The following is a 20,072-nucleotide window of genomic DNA, read 5'->3' on the forward strand; positions in this document are numbered from 1 at the left end:
CCTTCCGCCCCCCACCCCCCCAAACAAGAACAAAAAGAGTTACAGTATTTCATGGGCGAGTGGAATTGCAATCTTCCAACAGCTGCCGGAAGCACCAGCTGGGTCCGGCCAGGTGGGTGTGTAATAGGTCAATTTATAAGATATCAGAAAGCTTATTGTATGTAAATTCGGCTTAAACTCACCTTTCATGAATAATTGAGATGGAAGCTTATGGAGTTCCCTGTTAGGGTTATCAGAAATTACTAACCGCCCTATCTCGCTTCTGTAACTTCGCCTGCTTGCTAAATAGATAACTTAGGTGGCAAAACGCTCCCCCACCCCTTCCACCAAGATCTGGCCTAGGCAAGACCAACACGTAAAAAGTCACCAACTCGCTGCCCCACGGTATCTTGGGTGTCTAACTATGACTGGCCATTTTAAACCCTCTTAGGACAAAGAACTTTAAGTTGATAGGTTCCCGCCAACACTAACGTCTGTGTGTCACAATCTGGCTACCATGAAATGCTGTAAATCGCAATTGGCTAACCAAATAATGACCTATTCTGACTTGCTAAAATCCACAGAAGCTCACTGCTGCCTTTGTTCGGGGCCATTCTCTGCACTCTTCTCCTTAAGATCAGGAGATCAGGTCTGGCCCGGCCGTGAATAAAATCCTGCCTCGCTTCTATTCGGCGTCTGGTGGGTTTTTTCGACAGCACCCTGTTTCAGGGGGAAGACCGAGATGGCAGCAGGGCGGGAGGGCCCTGGCCTCTGGGGCGCAAGGTGACGGAACAGCAGAGAACGGATGGCTTCTCCCAGCTGCCCATCAGCCCACGGAAGGGGCCAGAAGGCCAAGTCCTCACCCTCTGGGGCGACTGCTAACAGCACCATGGCCTGGGACTGTAAACCACAGCATCGTTTCTCACCATTCGGGGGCCGGACGTCTGAGATCAGGCACCCGCGTGGCCAGGTGATCTCTCGGTTCATGGGTTCGTGAGATCGAGCCCTGGGTCGGGCTCTGTGCTGACAGCTTCTGTGTCTCCCTCTCTCTCTGCTCTCCCCCCCCCCCCCAAATAAATACACATTAAAAGAAAAAAACTTCCCTTAAAGAGCCCGCAGGGTGGGTGCTCGTGAAATGGCAGCAGTGCCCTCTTTTTGTAACAAAATTATGAAATCTTAGTATTCTGGGGAACTTTTCACTTTCTAGTTCCTGTCTGGAGCCGCTGAGGGGTGACCGCCGAGGGCTGCACCCAGGCCCAGGCCAGCATGCCTCTGTGGCCACGACGACTCTCTTTCTTCCAGCTCACCTCCCGAGAAGCAATGTACGCAAACACCCTGGGCGTGAGCGGGGCTCCCCCCGTTTGTAGAGTCATCTCGCTTGTGATTCTGAAAAACTACCAGATCCAGGGCACGTGTCACTGGCCCTGTCCTCCTGAGTGTGACAGGGCACGCCCACCTCAGCCCCAAGGAGGTGCTGCTTACATGCGTCAGTGAGTTTTGAGGGAGATGTGAAATTCCACAAAACACTTGCTTTTTCCGCCTCGCTGGAGAGCCCCTCTGGCCCCTTATGTGTGGACGTGGCTGGCCGGCGTTCCCTCTCTCCCCCTGGACGAGTGGGGGCAGGGGCCCGAAGTCAGTCCAGTCAGTACTTGTACAGGTAAATACACGGACCTGTGGAAGCTGATGGGGCGGTTTGGGTCAGAACCTGCCCAAGTTTATGTTTCAAATTTCCTTAAACAAGTTCTTGTGTAGGAAACGTCTTCAGGATGGTATAAACCTGTACTTCATAATGCCGAAAGGATTAAATAACCCTTGAAAAAATCCTTTACAACAATCATCCTGTGTAGCAAGTCCCTGAGTGTCTACACTAAATGGTATGGGCAGGGCATCCTTTGCAAAATTAAAAATTAAAAAAGAAAAATCCCCAAGACCCCCTAAAACCCTGGGGGAGGAAGCTGATGTAAGGCAAAGTTACATTACGTACAATTACAACTCTGGATGGCTCTAATTAGCCTGGTAAAGGTTAATAGCTTGTACCCCAAGGCGTCTTCCGAAAGGTCCCTCTCGCTCCACATCTGCAAGACCTTTTTTCAAAGATCATTCACATGATACTGTAATAATATTTTCAGATTAATTGTGCAGGGAGAAGGGTGTCGTGTGTGAGCCCGTAATTCTGTGAGGAGGGACATAACTTCTGAAGCAGAGAAAGCTCACGCAGACGATTTCACTCGAGCCTGCGTACGAGGAAGGGGTGTGTGTGTGAGTGTGTGTGTGTGTTTTCAAAAATCACCACTTAGGCATCTGCCACGTTACTTGAGTATTTTCCGCACAGCCTGTCTTGGGAGGGGAACATCACACTGGCAGGTAAGATTCTGGAGCTCGGCACGTGCAGCCAAATACGTAAGCTGTGACCTGGTCCACATGCGTGTGCCCTTCCCTTAATTCACCTTGGCGGAGGGCGTGCTAATAAGAATTCCCTAAAACGATCAAGGTCTGCAAGTGATTGTTTTAGTTACAGAAACCACAGCTGCCTGTGTCCGAGTCATTAGTTCCTGTGACTGCGCTGTAATTAGGTCTGAGATCACTCACCCACTGATGTCTGAGTCCCACTCAGAGGCGGTCAGCTCGAGCGAGTTCACGTGTCCCCGTCCGCGGGGTCGGGTGTTAGGTGGTGGAGCGAAGCGGCTGTTGCTCTCTGGGGCCGCGTGCAGCAGCCCCACCCAGTTAACAGGAACAGTTCCCGCCTTGGAGCCAGACCAGAGGTGGTTCTCTCGCGTGGTTAGAGGTGAGGAAGCCCCCAGACACAAGAATCGGGCAATTCTGCTGAGTCACCCTTGTGAGTGGAAAAAAAACCACGTCAGCTGGTTAAACAGCCCCTGTGGGCCTCTTCCACACCTGCACAGGGGGGCGCCCTGTCCACGCCTGCCCCTGTTGTGCTGCTGGGCGCCTGCCTCCACCGCTGCTGAAAATTCTGGGTGACGGTCCGTGGTTCCCATGGTTCCCATCTGTTCCCTTACAGGAGAAGCACTGGTGTGAGGAGCAGCACCAAACAGGGAACCAGGAAACCAGCTTCCCCCTGCCCTCTGGGCACAGGCTGCCTGAGAACTGAGTGTGGAGTCTGCAGGGGGAAAGGGAGGCCCCAGAAACCCGTGCGTCCCTGATGAGAGGGCCTGGGGCAAGCTGAGGGCAAAACACAAGCTAATACCCCCCCCCCCCACCCCCCAGGTGGGATACGTGTGACATTCCTCAGGCACTCCTGGCCACCCAAGAACAAAGAAAAGCAAAGAATACAAATGGTTAACTGATAGAGATCGCAGTCTTGCAAGACTGAGTCTCCATCAGTTTACAAATATCTTAGTATATTACAAGAAAAAGGCAATATTATCAATAGCCTAATCTTTAGAAACCTGTAGGCTCAGCTTCCTGGAGCCCCACCATCACCCTCCATAGTGATGTGGGAACAAAGCAAGAAGGAAATGGCAGGTGAAATTAAATGCCCTCATAACCTGCAGCCCATCGACCAGACTTGTGGCAAATTCAGAGCAGAACATCTCTCCAGGACGCCCTAGCGTCCTGATGTCAACGCCTCCTGGAGGGAAAACAACCTGAACTCCTCAACAGCCGGGCCTCTGGCATCTCTGAGTCCTGCTTAGCAGGATCACAGTCCCTCTGGGGGCTGTGACTTGACCCTTTTGACTTGACCCCCCAGCTCCAAAGTATAAAACCTGACAGTGTTCACAACCCCAGCTCCGCTCTTCCTGCCCATGGGTCCTGTCCCCTGCTTTAATAAAATCACCTTTTTGCACCAAAGACGTCTTCAACAATTCTTTCTTGGCCATCGGCTCTGGACCCCGTGAACTCCCATCACCCTAAAACTTCACCAGTCCCCAACCTCATCCACCTTTTTACATAAAGTCAGACAGCCCACCTGCTCTGCTTCTCCGATGACTTCGGCTCAAAGTAGGCAATGTGCCCGAGCGCGTGTTTGTGTGGGGCCTCTGCACCCCTTCAATAGAACACAACTGCAGGGGTGCCTCACCGTCCGCCATCCGTTCCCAGCGCCTGCAGGATGGGGCAAATCATCTGGAGCATCTGGGGAACGAGGAGGGGGAGACAGGAGGGTCATGACAACCGGGGAGGCTCCGGATGCCTATGGGCACGACCCCAGGGCCACTGGCTTCCTCTCAGCCGCTGCAGCCACCGTCCAGCCCCCCTTCCCTTGGGAGCCCCAACCCGAGTCAGCACTGGGACCCAGAACTCAGCAGCAGGGAGCTCTCAGAGGACACATTGTTTCATTTCATCCTGCAGCCCTGGAGGGGGTCAACAGAGTTCCTCTCCAACCAGCCCACCCAGGCTGAGCACGAGGGAGGCACTGCGGCCCAAGACGCAGCCGGGGCAGAAGGTCACAGGCAGGGGGCCAGAGGCTGGGACACACGTGCTCCTGACCTCCTCTGCGGTGGGCCAGGCCGGGAGCTCCTGTCTGGGGCTCTACCTTGCACACGTCTGGGGGTTGGGCTGCAGCAGGCTGGCCTGGTGGTGAGAAACACAGCTTTTCAGGAGCTCCAGGCAACTCCCCAGCACCGGTTCCAAGGGGCTGATGAAGGGGGGCCAGGGCTGACCCTTCTCATTTCCAGCCTTGCTCCCAAGTTTGCCCACACACCATACGGTTACCTGCAGGCACCCCCGTTCCGGCCTTCTGGGGACCTTCTGGAAGGGAATTCCAAAAAGGTGCATCTGGTCCGAGGTTGTACTCTGGATAACCTCTGCAGATCCTGAACCGTCAAAGCTGTTCGGTTCAGGGATGTTTGTGTGCTGTACAATAGCCAGAGAGAATTCAGCGTCTGGGCCACGTTCCTGAAGAGCAGAGTCCGAGCTGTGAGAGAGGGGAGGCCCGCACGGGCGCTGGGGGGGGGGGGGGATGTGGGGAGCAGGGCCAGGGGTCTGAGGAGCCTGCGGACACCTGTGAGCTCCAGGAAGTCACCGCCCTCTTCACCCCCGGTGCCCAGACCCAGGTCAGGCGGTCGAGGGGCTCCTCAGCAGAGGGCAGGGGCTCCTGGCACGATATGGGGGGCATGGGCTTCCTCCAGCGCACGCACACACCCTGGGCTTGGTGGCCTCGCCAACACGTGAGGTCCTTCTCTTTGCTGGTGTGGAAACAGCCGGGATGCACCGCGGGAGGACCGGCAGGGGCTGCTGACTCAGAGCCTGCTGTCCCAGGGCCGTCAGCCGGCTCACCTGCCTCTGGCAGAAGGTCACAGGCAGGCACAGGAGCGGGGCCTCCGCCGGGGGGAGGGGGAGGAAGGTCCGTCTACTGACGGAGGCTGTGGGCGCTGTGAAGTCGGGCCTGGGCAGGCCTGGAGCGTCGTCCTCAGAACTGGTTTGGGGAACGTGTTTGTCTTTCTGTGGTTGGTCCTAAGAGGGAAGTGGGGACAAAATCGGGGAAGCTGTCAGTTACTGATCAAGTTCTGGCTGTGGGGACCGCTGTCCCAGCATGATTGTTGGGCTTCCTGGATGGGTTGCTAGAGACAGAGGTCTGACTTCCTAGAGACACGTCTGGCTTCAGCAGGCTGGGCCCGCAGGGCTGGTGACCTCCGAGGACAGGCTGGGCCCCCAGGGCTGGTGATGTCTGAGGACAGGGCTGGGCCCTCAGGGCTGGTGACCTCTGAGGACAGGCTGGGCTCCCAGGGCTGGTGACCTCTGAGGACAGGGCAAGGACCCCAGGGCTGGTGACCTCTGAGGATGGGCTGGGCCCCCAGGGCTGGTGACCTCTGAGGACAGGGCAAGGACCCCAGGGCTGGTGACCTCTGAGGATGGGCTGGACCCCCAGGGCTGGTGACCTCTGAGGACGGGCTGGGTCCCCACGGCTGGTGACCTCTGAGGATGGGTATGGGCCCCTAGGGTTGGTGACCTCTGAGGATGGGCTGGGCCCTCAGGGCTGGTGACCTCTGAGGATGGGCTGGGCCCCCAGGGCTGGTGACTTCTGAGGATAGGCTGGGGCCTTAGGGCTGGTGCAAGGACAGGGCTGAGCCCCCACGGCTGGTGACCTCCGAGGACAGGGCTGGGCCCCCAGGGCTGGTGACCTCGGAGGACAGGGCTGGGCCCCCAGGGCTGATGACCTCCGAGGACAGGGCTGGGCCCCCAGGGCTGGTGACCTCGGAGGACAGGGCTGGGCCCCCAGGGCTGGTAACCTCTGGACCAGCTGGGCCCCCAGGGCTGGTGACCTCTGAGGATGGGCTGGGCCCCCAGGGCTGGTGACCTCTGAAGACAGGACTGGGCCCCCAGCACTGGTGACCTCTGAGGATGGGTATGGGCTCCTAGGGTTGGTTGACCTCTGAGGACAGGCTGGGCTCCCAGGGCTGGTGACGTCTGAGGATAGGGCTGGGCCCCCAGGGCTGGTGACCTCTGAGAATGTGCTGGGCCCCCAGGGCTGGTGACCTCTGAGGACAGGGCTGTGCCCCCAGGGCTGGTGACCTCTGAGGACAGGGCTGGGCCCCCAGGGCTGGTGACCTCGGAGGACAGGGCTGTGCCCCCAGGGCTGGTGACCTCTGAGGATGGGCTGGGCCCCCAGGCCTGGTGACCTCAGAGGAGAGGGCTGGGTCCCTGGGCTGGTAACCTCTGAGGACGGGCTGGGCCCCCAGGGCTGGTGACCTCTGAGGATGGGCTGGGCCCCCAGGGCTGGTGACCTCTGAAGACAGGACTGGGCCCCAGCACTGGTGACCTCTGAGGATGGGTATGGGCCCCCAGGGCTGATGACCTCAGAGGACAGGCCTGGGCCCCCAGGGTGGTGACGTCTGAGGATAGGGCTGGGCCCCCAGGGCTGGTGACCTCTGAGAATGGGCTGGGCCCCCAGGGCTGGTGACCTCTGCGGACAGGGCTGGGCCCCCAGGGCTGGTGACCTCCGCGGACAGGGCTGGGCCCCCAGGGCTGGTGACCTCCGAGGACAGGGCTGGGCCCCCAGGGCTGGTGACCTCGGAGGACAGGGCTGGGCCCCCAGGGCTGATGACCTCTGAGGACAGGGCTGGGCCCCCAGGGCTGGTGACCTACGAGGACAGGGCTGGGCCCCCCAGGGCTGGTAACCTCTGAGGACCAGCTGGGCCCCCAGGGCTGGTGACCTCTGAGGATGGGCTGGGCCCCCAGGGCTGGTGACCTCTGAAGACAGGACTGGGCCCCCAGCGCTGGTGACCTCTGAGGATGGGTATGGGCTCCTAGGGCTAGTGTCCTCTGAGGATGGGCTGGCCCCCAGGGCTGGTGACCTTGGAAGACAGGCTGGTTTCCGGCTGGCGGCTGCAGGGCTGGGTCAGAGTTCTATTGCACACGGCCCAGCTGTTGCATATTCAGTCTGTCTCTGGGGTCCCCAGGCAGGCACGATAGCAGGGCCCATGCCCTCCCAGGGGCTGGGCACAGGCTGCATTCTCGCTGCTGTTGTTCTTGGGAAGAAAACATCTGGTCCGACGTGTTCCGTGGTGCACGTGTCACCGATGTGTCCCAACATTCCCGTCCTCCCCAAGCAGGTCTCCCGGGCTCCCAGACAGGTCTCTGCGTACGTGTGCGCGAATTTTGGCACGGCTTGCTTTCCCCCGAAAACGATCGGCCACCTTCATGTTACACTTCCTGGACTCAGCCCTGTGTCCCCTTCCCAGTATTCTGCACAGGACCCACACACGTGCCGGGAGCCGTGACACCACACGTGGCACTGGCTTCCTCTGAGACAGAGCAGTGGCCCGTGTTACCGCGAGGCCCCACCTGCCCCCTTCCCACCGGCTGGCTCAACCACCACCCCTCTTGTGCCAGAGGCCCGACTAGGTGCAAAGACTGGGGGCAAACAGCAGACAGACGGCCCCCGCTTGCCCGTGGAGAGGTAGGCGCTGGCCTCAGGAGAAGTCCGTGTCAGCACCTCCTTCGCGGGACCCGTGTGCTCCCTGAGCTGTGACTCTTCCCGCAGCAGACTGCTCCCTGCCGGTGCCTGCACCAAAGGCCTCCCGGGATCTCGGGGCATTTTCTCGTCCCTGATTCCCTGCGTCGTCCGCTGCGTGACCTTGGTGGCACGTGGGTGCTCAGGCATGTAGACGCAGGAAGCAGTGGAAAATCCGAATATTTCAAACACTGGCTCGTGGTGTCTCTTACTGTGGCTCTGCCTCCAATTATGTCTCAAGTCAAGCTTGGTTTACCCTGGGGAAGTGTCGCCTTGTGCTGCTTTGAATTGTACGTGACCTGTGGACTGCGCCTCTGGACGCCAGACTGCACGCCGGTGACTGGGCACAGGGCCGTCCTCGTTTTCAAGTGTCCCCACTGCCTCCTACACGAGGTGACTCCCATACAGAGTCTAATGCAGAGATGTTCATCATTTAATTAAAGCAGGAGTTAGTCTAGCTCTTTCTCAAATGTTTGGTAGTAGCTAGTCCAGAGTGACAGCCATGCTCACTTTCGTAACTCATTTACCTTTTAGCAGATGCTTAATTAAGACTTTCACGAACCATTATGAGACCTAACGGGGAGAAGTCTGTGTTCACTTGAATTAGTTTTACTAAATTACAGGCTAGAAGGACTTTGAGCAAAATCGATATTGCATTCAAAGCTGTAATTAAAAGGAGAAACATTAGAATTTTTTCCCTATCACAGCAACCTTATATATTCAGAGCAATCCTCCACAGGTTGAAAAAGATAATCAGGAGTGACGAGAAAGTGCCAGCAAAATCTTCAGGTCTCACGAAGACTAAAATTGGGAAATTTGCCTAAATTGACATTTAATGAGGGGTGCCTGCGTGGCTCAGTCGGTTAAGCGTCCGACTTCGGCTCAGGTCACGATCTCGCGGTCCGTGAGTTTGAGCCCCGCGTCGGGCTCTGTGCTGACAGCTCAGAGCCTGGAGCCTGTTTCAGATTCTGTGTCTCCCTCTCTCTGACCCTCCCCCATTCATGCTCTGTCTCTCTCTGTCTCAAAAATGAATAAACATTAAAAAAAAAATTTAAATTGACATTTAATGAAACACGGAACCCAGCGTGGGGTTTTGCATAGTGCTTTCTGTTCCAAGGATGTCTGGTCCCAGTAGGTACATTTCCCACCGTTGGCTCTGTCCCTGAGCCCCATCCCCCCACTGCCGTGACCCCACTCTTCCTCGAGGGGCCACTCCGCCAGGAAACACGGGGCCCCGGGCCTCCCCGTCACAACGTCCACGCCGCCTGCCTGGGAGAGAAACAGTGAGGAAGGAGAGCTCGGTGCCTCAGGCTACTTACCGGCAGCAACGTGGGCAGGAAGTTAATCCGGCCTCTGCCTCCTACTCGCTGGCCGCGTGAGGGCTCCCGGAGGTGTGGTCTGGCTTCCTGAGGACACAAGGCGCTTGTCTCCCTTAGTCCTGCCGCTGTCACCTGGTCCTGGGTGAGGAACCGGAGGCACAACACCCCAGCAGCCCCGCTGGCACACCGGCCACTTGCTGCTGGTCTCGGGGGGGTGTCTGTTCCCCAGCTGACCACGCGGGGGTGGGGATTGCCCTAGCTCTTCTGGGTCACACATGTTCCAGCTAAGAAGGGCTTTGATGATGCCGCCACACCCATCCGGACAGCCCCTAGCGGTGACGCACAGGCCACTGGATGGGCGGCCACCGCCTGAGGGCTGAGCTCCACAGTAGCAGGGAAGCCCAGTCCCGTGGGCGCCCAGGGCTCTGGCTCACGTGCCCTGACCTTGAGCCCATGCCAGGTTTGGACACAGAGCACCTGCAGGAGGACCGGGGAAACCGTTCAGGCTGATCCGGCAGAAGACCAAGCGGAACAACGCGCATCTCACCGAGGACCCTCGTGGACATAAACGAGTGGCCGTTACATCACGACTTCACATCTCGCAACCGGCAGAAAGCACGCCTGTGCCGTTAGCCGACCCTCGTCTCCCCGAAACCACTGGCCCACTGTTGAGAAAGCCTTCGACCCGCCTCCTGAAAAAAGAGCATAAACAGGATTTGTTCCAGCATTTTCAGTGCGAAAAATGCCATCATCATTTATCGAACCCTGAGAACTGTAACACTTTCCCTGGAACATTAAATACCTTAACAATTAGCTGAAAGAGGCATTTTCCTTGCTGTGCGTCCCTAACCGCAGCCTGGGTGTCTCCACACATCGGTCACCACAGGACACTCGGGCGGGGTCACACGGGTCACACGTATTCCCTCGTCAGTTTCCAGTGTTTTATGAGGATTTTAAAAAGCTCCGATGGGCTCTTTATAAACGCTTTTCGGGTTGTCAACAATAATTTACGTTGCCAGTCACATGACACCGTGTTCTCTGCAATGTCTCCTGACAGAGGGCCGTGTTCCTCCTCTGTTCCTTTCGGGGGTGAATGTGTCATCTTTGCTGCGGCCTCAGGGACGCAGCGGGCCACCGCCCGTGAAAACACAGGGTGAGCTCCCGTGGTGCAGCCTGGATAGATGCGGACACACAGCCCTGGGGAGCTGCTTCGTGATGAGGTCGAAGAGGCGGACAGAGATAAGAAAGAACGTGGCTCAGCCAGCTGGGACGTGGCCAGGGCAGCGGCCCCTGTGTCTGCCCAACCAGTTTGGGAGAGACTGAGCACTGAGCACTGCCCACCCGCCGGCCCGAGAGAGACTGAGCACTGAGCACTGCCCACCCACCGGCCCGGGAGAGACTGAGCACTGAGCACTGCCCAGCCGCCAGCCCGGGAGAGACTGAGCACTGAGCACTGCCCACCCGCCAGCACTTTGGGCGTGTCGGGGCCGTGTCAACCCACAAAGCAAACCTCAGGAATTAGCACCGCCAGTAAGGTTTTCAGTTTAGGGTGGAAATCAGGGCCCCAAGAAGCCAGCTGGGTTTTCCTCTGTGTCACGCTCATCACGGACAGCGTGACGTTGGGCCCGATTCCAGCTTGAACTCAGGTAAGTGCTGTGCAGCTAAACCATGGGAGCCCCTAAAAGCTGACTTCCATTTGTCAGTAGTTATGCAGGCATGGGTTGTCCACACTGGGTCTCACCGGGTACACGAATGACATTGACCCCCAACAGCCACACGACCATTTCAACCTCCCCTCAAGGGGAGAGGCTGGCCTTGCCGAGGCGAACAACCAACAATGAACAAAACTGACCTGTCAGGGTGGCACCGATGGCCGGGAGTCATGCACCCCGGGGTCCTGTGTCCTCACCTCGGAGAACGTCTGCTTCCTCCCCACCCTCCCCACCCTCCCGTCTCCATCTCTGAACTGACAACACCTAAAACACAGTTTTGTGCGCTGTTTGCCACTGTCCTTATCGCATGGAAACGGAATCCTCTCTGATTCCTTGGAAATGCAGTGTGTTGGCTAGTTTTATGTGTGCATGTGACCAGACCACAGTGCTTAGATATTTAATCAGACGTTACTCTGGCAGTTTCTGTGAGGTGGTTTTTGGATGACATTAACATTTAAATCAGTGGACTTCCAGAAAGCAGAGTGCCCCCCCTACTGTGGTGGGCCTCATCCTAATCAGTTGAAGGCTTGGCTAGAACAAAGAGGCCATCCTCTGCCTGAGCAACAGACAATTTTCCAGGGTGTGGCATTCAGACTTGGACTGGAACACGGGCTGTCCTGGGTCTCTAATCTGCCCACCTACCCTCAGACTTTGGACTTGCTGGGCCAACCACGTGAGGCACTTCCTTATGCTAAATATTTTTTAATATATCTCTTATCGTTCTGTTTCTCTGGGGAACCATAATGCAGGCAGTCAGGTTGAATATACCACAGTTTTATCAAGTAAAAACCCAACTTAAGTTACTCTGATTACATGAATCCTCAACTGAGATTTTCTTTGGGTGAGTGGTACAAAGAAAATTCCAGCCCCTCACAGTGTTCCCTGTCAGTGCACTAGACTAGCAGGACTCATGAAGGTCATCAGACATTACCTGCAGATCTGTTTATACTTCTGCGTGGATGTTCGCTGGGCCACCCTGCGAGTGTCCTCCACTCCACTGTCATGTGGAGTCCCGGTGCGTCTGCGTAGGTCCTCAGAAAGCGGACGCCAGGAAGGGACCAGAGGCGTGTGTGACGGATGGAGAGTGTGTTAGTTTGCTCAGGCCGCTGTGACGAAATGCCATGAACCGGAGGCCCACACGATAGAAAGCATGATCTGTCTCAGAGTTCTGGAGGCTGGGAGTCCAGGATCAAGGTGCCAGGGGGCGTGGCTCCTTTGGGAGCTGTGAGGAAGAATGTTCGACTTCTCTTCCAGTGGCTAGGAATCTTTGCGTGGCTTTGTAGATACACCACCCCATCGTCTGCCTCTGTCTCACGTGGTTTTCTCCCCATGTGCGTGTCGGCGTCCATATTTTCCCTTCTTACAAGGGCACAGTCACACTGGGCTGGGGACCCACCTTCCTCTAGTACAGCCTCACCGCAGCTTAACAGGTCACATATGCAATGACCCTATTTCCAAATGTCACCTTCTGAGGCCTGGACATCAGGACTTCAGCGCAACGCAACCAGAACATGGGGCAAAAGAACAGGGGGTGAGCAGAGGGAGCCTCAGATCACATAGGTCTAACAGCCACGACCGGAGACTGAGGAGGAGGAGGGGCAGAAAGAACAGGAGACAGCACCGCAGGGTGGGGAGAGGTCTCCTGTCACGCTGGGCTGTCAGCGGAGCAGCCCAGGTGGGTGGCCACGGTGTGAAGACAGCAAGGGAAGTATGGTCCACCTTGCTTGTGAATGTGAGGATTTGACCAACCGAATCCGTGACCACAGGGAGACCGGGCACTGTGAACAAGTGAGGGTCAGTGCAAGGGTTCACGAACAAGGAAAATCTATCCATAAATCAGCCACATGTTCCAGTAACTGCTGGTGAACAACAAACGAAGACCATGGCACCACTCAGGATTTTTTATGGGTCGGAAATTGGGGGAGGCTGGGCAGTTCAGTAAGGATGCACCGAGCGCAGCTAACGGACATCTGAGATGCCGGAGGGGTCTCACGATGTCCTCACAGAGGAGGGATATGCATCCAGAACCTTCAGCGAATTCCCACCAGGCTTCGAGGACAACGGAATCCCTACAGAACCCTAGGAAACGGAGGGACGGGCTGATCCCGCAGGGGCGGTCCCCGAGGAAGCGTGCGTGGATACTTGCTCGAGTCACAGAGGGGACGAGACACCCACCCGAAGGGGGAGCCGGCAAGGAGCGTGTGCGCCAGGTGGGGGCGCCCATGGGGTGGGCGTCCTGGAGCCAGTGAGGCAGAGGGTGGTGGGGATGGGGTGGCCCTGCTCTGTACAGACCCAGATGCACCTGCACGTGGCCTCACGCACCTTGGGTGTGCTGTGCTGTGTCGGGCGAGCCCACGTGGGGAGTGGGCTGGTGAGGATGGGCATGGCCACCTGCTTCCTCAGGCCCACCTTCCAGGGAGATATGGCCGGCCCAGGGTTGGTGGGACCCCTCCTTCTTTCCGTTCCGGACATCCTGCCACCACCTGACCCAGCCTCTGCGGGTTGGGGCTGGTGTGTGTGGCCACGTCAGGTTGCTCCAGGGAGGCACGGAATGTGGCGACCGTGGTCTTTTCGTGAGGCCCGGGAGTGAAGCCCCTCGCCGCCCCCAGGAGCCTCGCCGTCAGAACACAGCTACGCGGCCGGCCCAGCGGGTCAGAGCAAACCCGTTACTGACCAGGGAAGGGAGATGGGGGCGTGGGGCTCACGGAATGGGCCGTCAGCTCAGACTGTGGAATACCGGACGGCGGCTGCAATCCACGGTTAGATGCGCAAAGAGTGAGACGTCTCAGTCTTAGAAACAGGGCGTGAACAGAAACGAGCACGCCACCACGGTCTCCCCATGTGATAGCGTCCCTCGGCCGAGGACCAGCCCCCTGTATGCATACACCACCGCACATTTACCGAGTGTGCACGCTCAGGTACGCGCAGCGGGGCCCTGCCTGGGGCAGAGCAGGACACGTCCTCCCCGCAGCTGAGGGCGCAGAGGGGTGACCGCTGCCCGCTGGGTCTCCCTGTCCCCCCTGGGCTGACCCGGTGCCGGGTGGCCGTGGCCCTTGGTCTGGGTTCACGTGGAACGGAGCAGAGCGAGCAGGAACAGCCTGGCCTCCCCGTGCTCGATGCCTGCGAGGTCTGCCGCGTCCCAGTGGACCTGCTCCAGTGAGTCTGTTCTGGAAATCTGCACACGGCTGCACGTGATGTAAAGCTCAGCAGAAAGATTTAGGGACCCCTGCATTTCCGCGCTAAGCGCGTCACTTGGAAAGCGCTGGCCCGAGTCTCCGCACACGTGCACAAGCACTGGCCGCATGTGACTGACCCCATGAGTGAGGACAAAGGGGGTTTGAACTCTCCAGAGCGCTCTGCTGCTGTCTCCCAAGGTTTGGGGAGATCGGAAGACGGAGCTTCCTTCGGGCACCGAGGTGTTTTGCTACCACAACGTGCACAGTGAGCGGAGCTTACAGAGAAAATAGCACAACTCAAAGTGGCTTTTGTGTTCGGTGAGGAAGCCGCCTTCTTGGCTGGGAACGAGCTCCTCCCGTCTGTGCTCTGCCCCCTCGAGGTCGAGCACAGAGAGCGCCCACAGGGGCGCCCTGCCTGTCTGTGGAACGTTCTCAGTCCCCCGGGCGAGAGCTGAGCTCTGTGGCAGCCATGCACCCGAGAAGCTCAGGTCAGCCCATTTGTGGCACCGGGAGCCAGCTCCAGATCGCCAGACAGTCCTTCCACAGGAAGGCGGACCCAGACCCGCCAGCTCCCGGCCTGGGAGACGGGCCTGGGGCATCACCCACCTGGAGCGTGTGGACTGGCCAACCCTGGGCTGCAAGGGGCCCTTCTGGGGGTGCAGGGTGTGTAGAAGGCCCAGCTAACAGCAGACACACGGGGATCAAGAGCTGACGCGACACGCTGGGGTCTCTCCAGGTGCCCCAGGGGTCAGACAGAGTGAGGTCCGAAGAGGAGGTGAGACTTGGCCACACGCTCACGGGAGCGTGTGGCACGGGCGGTGGGCCTGGGGGACATCTGCCTGTCCTGACAGCCTTGTTCAGAGCAGTGTGGGTACCGGGGCCCAGGCCGACTCTGACGGCACAGAGGGCACATTCTCGTCTGCAGGGAGCACGCAGAGCACAGTTGTGCGGGTTGTGAGTCTGCGGACAAGCAGGTGTGGGTGGGCAGAGTCCGCAGACAAGTAGGTGCAGGCGGGCATTCCGGCTGTGTCGTTGGGGCGTCTGGGGCCAAGGCGGGGAATCCGGAGGGGACTTCGCGGGGATTCCGGCGGTGGTGCCAGTGGCTTCTACCACGTCTCCCCGACGGGATGGTGACAAGCAGTGCTGTGCACTGAGTGTCCCCCAGACTCACAGGGCAGGGCCCCAGCCCCCGTGGGACTGTGTGGACACAGGGCCTGGAGGAGGAGACGGAGGCTGAGTGCGGTCCCGGGCGGGCGCGCTCACAGGAAGATCGGTGATCTCCGGAAAACACACGACCTGGGAGCCGCTTACCACGTTTTCTTTTCAATGGCTAGATTCGATGCGAAACCGATGTACTTTTTAAAATTTTATGAGAGAGGGGCGCCTGGGTGGCTCAGTCGGTTGAGCGTCCGATGTCGGCTCAGGTCATGATCTCATGGTTCGTGGGTTTCAAACCCACGTCGGGCTCCGTGCTGACAGCTCAGAGCCCGGAGTCTGCTTCGGATCCTGTGTCTCCCTCTCTCTCTGCCCCTCCCCTGTTCACGCTCTGTCTCTGTCCCGAGAATACATAAACATTAAAAATAAAATAAAAGTTTATGGGAGAGAGATGTTGTGCGTGGGGGAGAGGCGGAGAGAGAGGGGGAGAGAGAACCCCAAGCAGACCCCACACTGCCAGCACAGAGCCCCACGATGGGCTCAGACTCACAAACCATGAGATCAGGACCCGAGCCGAAACCAAGAGTCGGACGCTGAACCAGCTGAGCCACCAGGAGCCCCTGAGACTGACAGCTACGTTGAGCGAGACGCCGCAAGTCAATGTGGGTTATTTTGGGCTTAAATTCATGCTCTGGTTCAGTGCAGGCTGTCGGTCTAGGAGCAGGAAGAAAGCTGACATCCTGTTTTTCTTTTTTTTTTATTCAGCGCCTTCTGTGTACCAGGAACTGTGCCAGGTTTTATAGGGGTGAAGGTACCCCAAACCTACCTGATGTTATGAACCACACGGGCGGTGGCGGCAGGGGGCGTCTGTGAGGAAGAAGGATTCTGAAGAATACTGATTCTGATTCTGAACCCATCCCTGGAGAAACAGCTGATCCCTGCTCTGGGCACAGGAAGTGTGAGGCTCCCCCCCCCCCCACCCCCCATCTGCTGCTTTCAGACAGCAGTGGTAACTCGAAAACACAGCACAGTGGGAGGACACAGGGGAAGCTTCGGGGGGCTCCCGCTGGCCCCAGGAAAATCTGCGAGTCCCTAACCGGCTAGAGAGATGGACACACACACACCGAGCTGTCCCCGTGGAGTCTCCACCCGGAAGCTGGCTCCTACCGGGTAGGGGATAAATGGAACTCTCCCCTGCCTTCGTAGGGGAGCCGTGGTCATCTGAGGGTGACGGGAAAGGCCTTTCTCGCAGCTGGTTCAGGAAAGCGTCACAGACAACGTGAGCAATTCGGGGAGGCTTAGGGAACAGAATGACCGCAGGTGAGCAGTGTCACCCAGTTTACCTGCTGACCGCAGAGACAGAAGCCCCAGGGAGTACAGGGTCGGAAGGGAGCAAACAGCGGCCTGGCGGAGGACGCAGGCCACCCTGGGAAGAACTGACCCGTCTCTCCAGAACAGATGCCGAGGGAAGGTCCTGGGGCACGGCGTCTCTGGGAGGCCAAGGCGCGCGTTGTGGACGGAGCAGGGGTGGGGGTGACCGTGGTGGCCTGCTGCCTGCCTGCTGTCCCACAGGGCCAGAGCGTGGCAGGCGGTTTATGCAGTCATTCGGAGATCAGGGGATTACCGTTAATTCTCTTAGGGATAAATGAGGGTGTGGTGTTTATTCCCCGAGGACGCCTGGGTCCGGGGAATTCAAGTGGCCTCGTCTGACCAGGGCCACGAGGCTCAGATGAAACAGAACTGATTCATAAGAACGTGTGGCCAACAAACAAATGCGGGAAGGACTTGAATGGCTACTTCTCGCGGGGGAGGCACGCAGATGTGGGCTTTGCTCCAGAAAGGGACTTGACCCTGCGGCCGCCCCTTCTGCCCGTGCTTCCAGGGCAAGGAACGCGGTCGATGCTTCTGGTTGTTAACCAGCTAAGATGAGGAAACGACACCGACACCGTGGCGAACGAGGACGCCTCTCCTCCAGGAGGCTGCCCGCGGCTGTGACCTTCCCAGGAGACAGAATGTTTCTGTCTTTTGCCCACAGTCCTCCGAGGGTCTCCACTCACCACCCGCTCCGCCGTGTTTCCTCCCTCAAGCCCTGGCCCGCTCTTCCCGAGTGTCCTGCCAGGCCACTAGCACCCTGAACCACAGCTGGACGGCCCTGGGAGGAGCCGGAAGCCACAACACCCACCCCAGCACAGGCCATTTGGCTGAGAAGACGCACGAGACACAGCTGCTCCCTGCTCCACCCGTGGGCCTAGAACAAGGACAGAAATGCCATGGGTAAAGGCTCCCCTCTCCCGGGCCAGGAAGAGGAGGGGTCGTGCTAGACCCTTGCCCGCCCTTGTGGGCACCGTGACCTCCTTGGTTCCCCAACCTCTACCCACCAGGTTTGCTGCCCTAAAAGCCCAAGTCCCTCCCTCTGGGTCACCACCCCGCTGCCAATGTTCTGTTCTTCGTGGTGCTGGTGAGGCCGGTCCCAATGCCAGGAGCCTCTCCTGCGATGGGGGGGCCCTCCACTGCTAGCAGACTCCGGGGTTTCCACGTGCCTCGGTGTCGGCGCATGTGCACCTGCAGGGCCCCGCCTGGAACCTGGGGGGAGGCGGGGAGAGAACCCGGAGGGGAGGGAAGAGAAGCCGGTGGTGGGGGGAGACGCACGTGCCACGGTGTGGCCGCAGGTGAACTTCAGGGCCCCCCCTGGAACCCGGGGTGGGGGAGAAGCTTTTTCTTTGCTCCACCCTCCACACGGGCATCCTAAGGGTGTTCCTGTGGGGTGTTGGGAAGTGTGAGCTGGTGATACCGAATCTGTCCCACAGGAGCCTCAGCCCGGTCCAGGCTCCAACTGTGCTCACGGCACCGGTGCGGCCGCTCAGCCCGCAGACGGCCCGCCCTGCGCAGCCTGGCTCACAAGCCACGTCCTCCGCGGCTGGGCCGTGGTGTCTCCGTGACGCCCCCCGTGAGGCCCTTCCTGGGCACCTGCTATCAGGAGACTGACAGAGTAAGGCGTGGGGGAGCTTGAGACACACAGGCCAACGTCAGCAAGCTTGGGGTGGGGGGAAGTAATCCCGCCCGCCCCGCCCCGCGGCTCGGCTGCAGAGGGTCCGCCTAGTGGGGGATCCTCGGGAACGTCCCCTGTCTCCCGTCTCCTTCTGTTCCTGACATGTGCCTCCCTGAACCCCTTTCTCAATGTCGGTTAATAATTTTATGCATAAATGTTGCATTTTTCCTAATGGAAAATGGCACGTGCGTAGATAAATGCATCTTACTATTGGGAAGACAGAGGATACAATGGTAAAATCATGAGTGAGTGTCTGAAGGAGCTTTTTAGTACAAAAGTAAACGATTTTCCAGCTCCACCAACTTGGGCACCTTCTCTTCAGTAAGAAACGCCTATTGGCCACACTCCCAACAGAAGCTTCGTCAACGGGCGGAAACCAGGAGCCACGCTCTCGCCGTGTCCTCGGAAGTGTCTCCGCAGAGCCTGGGTCTGCAGCGGGACTCAGCGGCCGCCCCAGTCCAAGGCACGGGTGTGGGCGTCTTGGGGAGAGCGGTGGTGCTGGGCTCCGCCCCTCGTCTAGGTCTGGCACCTGCTGTTGTCCGCAGACGGCGTGCCTTCCCGAAGTCTCCTCTACCCTGTGTGCAGACAGCGAGAGCAACAGGCTGTCGGTGAAGCAGACACAAGAAATAGTCACTAGGCCTGTGCAGAGCTTTGTGTGTGTGTATTAGCACGTCCAGGGTTCTCTCGGAGTTGCTGACATTTGAAAAATCTGACACGCATTTCATTAGTTTTCTTTTGCCTTCTCTCAGAGACTTCCAAGTCTCAGAAAAGCAGATTTCGCGTCTCAAACTGTGAGTGCGCTTGTAAATCACACGCCCACCACGGTGGGTAGCTTGCTCTTTTGTGGTTTGGTTGGTTGTGTGCTTGTTCGGTTGGTTGGTTCGTGTGTGGTTGGCTGGACAGTTGGTTGCTGTTCTTTTGTTTCCTGGACTCCAGTTGCTGAATTAATCACGCTGCTCACTCTTTCCCATGTGACCACACTCAGTCTGTACACGGCCTTTTCTCTTGCTCATTGTCTTTCGTACCAATAGACCAGGATTTGATTTTCCAGATCTGCCCAAGGGCTTTGCTTCCTCTCCCTTCTCCTCATCATCGTGAGTTGTGAGTTTATGCGTCTAAAGAAGCCCCCTTACGGGGCAGTCACTGAGCCCAAGGGCCTTGGTGGCAATTCCCGAGCAGGAGGGTCAGGGAGAGACGCGAAGGTGGAGGCTGGTCTCTGTGTGTAGAGCACTGCAAGGGCTGCTGACCCGAATGCCAGGTGAGAGGAACCTCCTGAGGCTCGAGGTAGGCCGCGGTGCGCCCCCCACCCTGGGGCTCCTCCCCTCCCCGGGGCCGCCCCCACCCTGGGATCGGAGTGCCAGGGAGCGTCTCCCCCACCAGAACCTAGAGGGCCACCACCCACTGCCCTTAAGGAAGGCAGGAGCGCCCCAGGGCTCGTGGGAAGGCAGCTGATGCGGGAGGTTCCGAGTGAGGGGAGGGGCCTGGGGAGCCCCTCTCACCGCGCGGGGGCGGGGGGGGGGGGGAGAGGGGGGCTCTGAACCCGGCCTTCCCAGCAGGGCAACCAGCCGGTGAGGCCCAGCTTGTTTCAGACGTCAAGCTGTTTAGCGGAGCGCTTTCCAGGTGGCCCTCCGTAAGTGAACCCCTTTCCCTCCCAGCTTCTGGTCTGAACACGCTCCCCCTCCCGCGGATCCGAACACGCTCCCTCCCGCAGAGAAGCTGCAAGAACAGACCGCGTGCCTCTCACCTAGACTCCCCCACCACACATGCCTT

The 20,072-nt window shown here is 58.5% G+C and overlaps 1 protein-coding gene and 1 long non-coding RNA gene across 2 annotated transcripts in view; both read right to left on the reverse strand.

Annotated features, from left to right (window-relative positions):
• Window positions 1–1,097: 1,097 nt before the first annotated feature.
• LOC106969193 (uncharacterized) lies at window positions 1,098–5,782 on the reverse strand. The gene is made up of 4 exons (XR_008295695.1): window positions 5,215–5,782; window positions 4,651–4,833; window positions 3,908–4,509; window positions 1,098–2,812 (listed from the first exon to the last, which is right to left on the reverse strand). It is a non-coding gene; the product is annotated as an uncharacterized LOC106969193 (long non-coding RNA).
• A 3,202-nt stretch (window positions 5,783–8,984) lies between these two features.
• The window catches only part of ERICH1 (glutamate rich 1), a 71,363-nt gene continuing 60,275 nt past the window's right edge, over window positions 8,985–20,072 (reverse strand). Inside the window, exon 7 of the transcript XR_008295767.1 lies at window positions 8,985–9,902. The gene's annotated coding sequence lies outside the window, so the exon portion shown is untranslated. The remainder of the gene's footprint in view (window positions 9,903–20,072) is intronic.

This window comes from Acinonyx jubatus, chromosome B1 (genome assembly GCF_027475565.1).
Source record: "Acinonyx jubatus isolate Ajub_Pintada_27869175 chromosome B1, VMU_Ajub_asm_v1.0, whole genome shotgun sequence".
NCBI classification, from domain to species: domain Eukaryota; kingdom Metazoa; phylum Chordata; class Mammalia; order Carnivora; family Felidae; genus Acinonyx; species Acinonyx jubatus.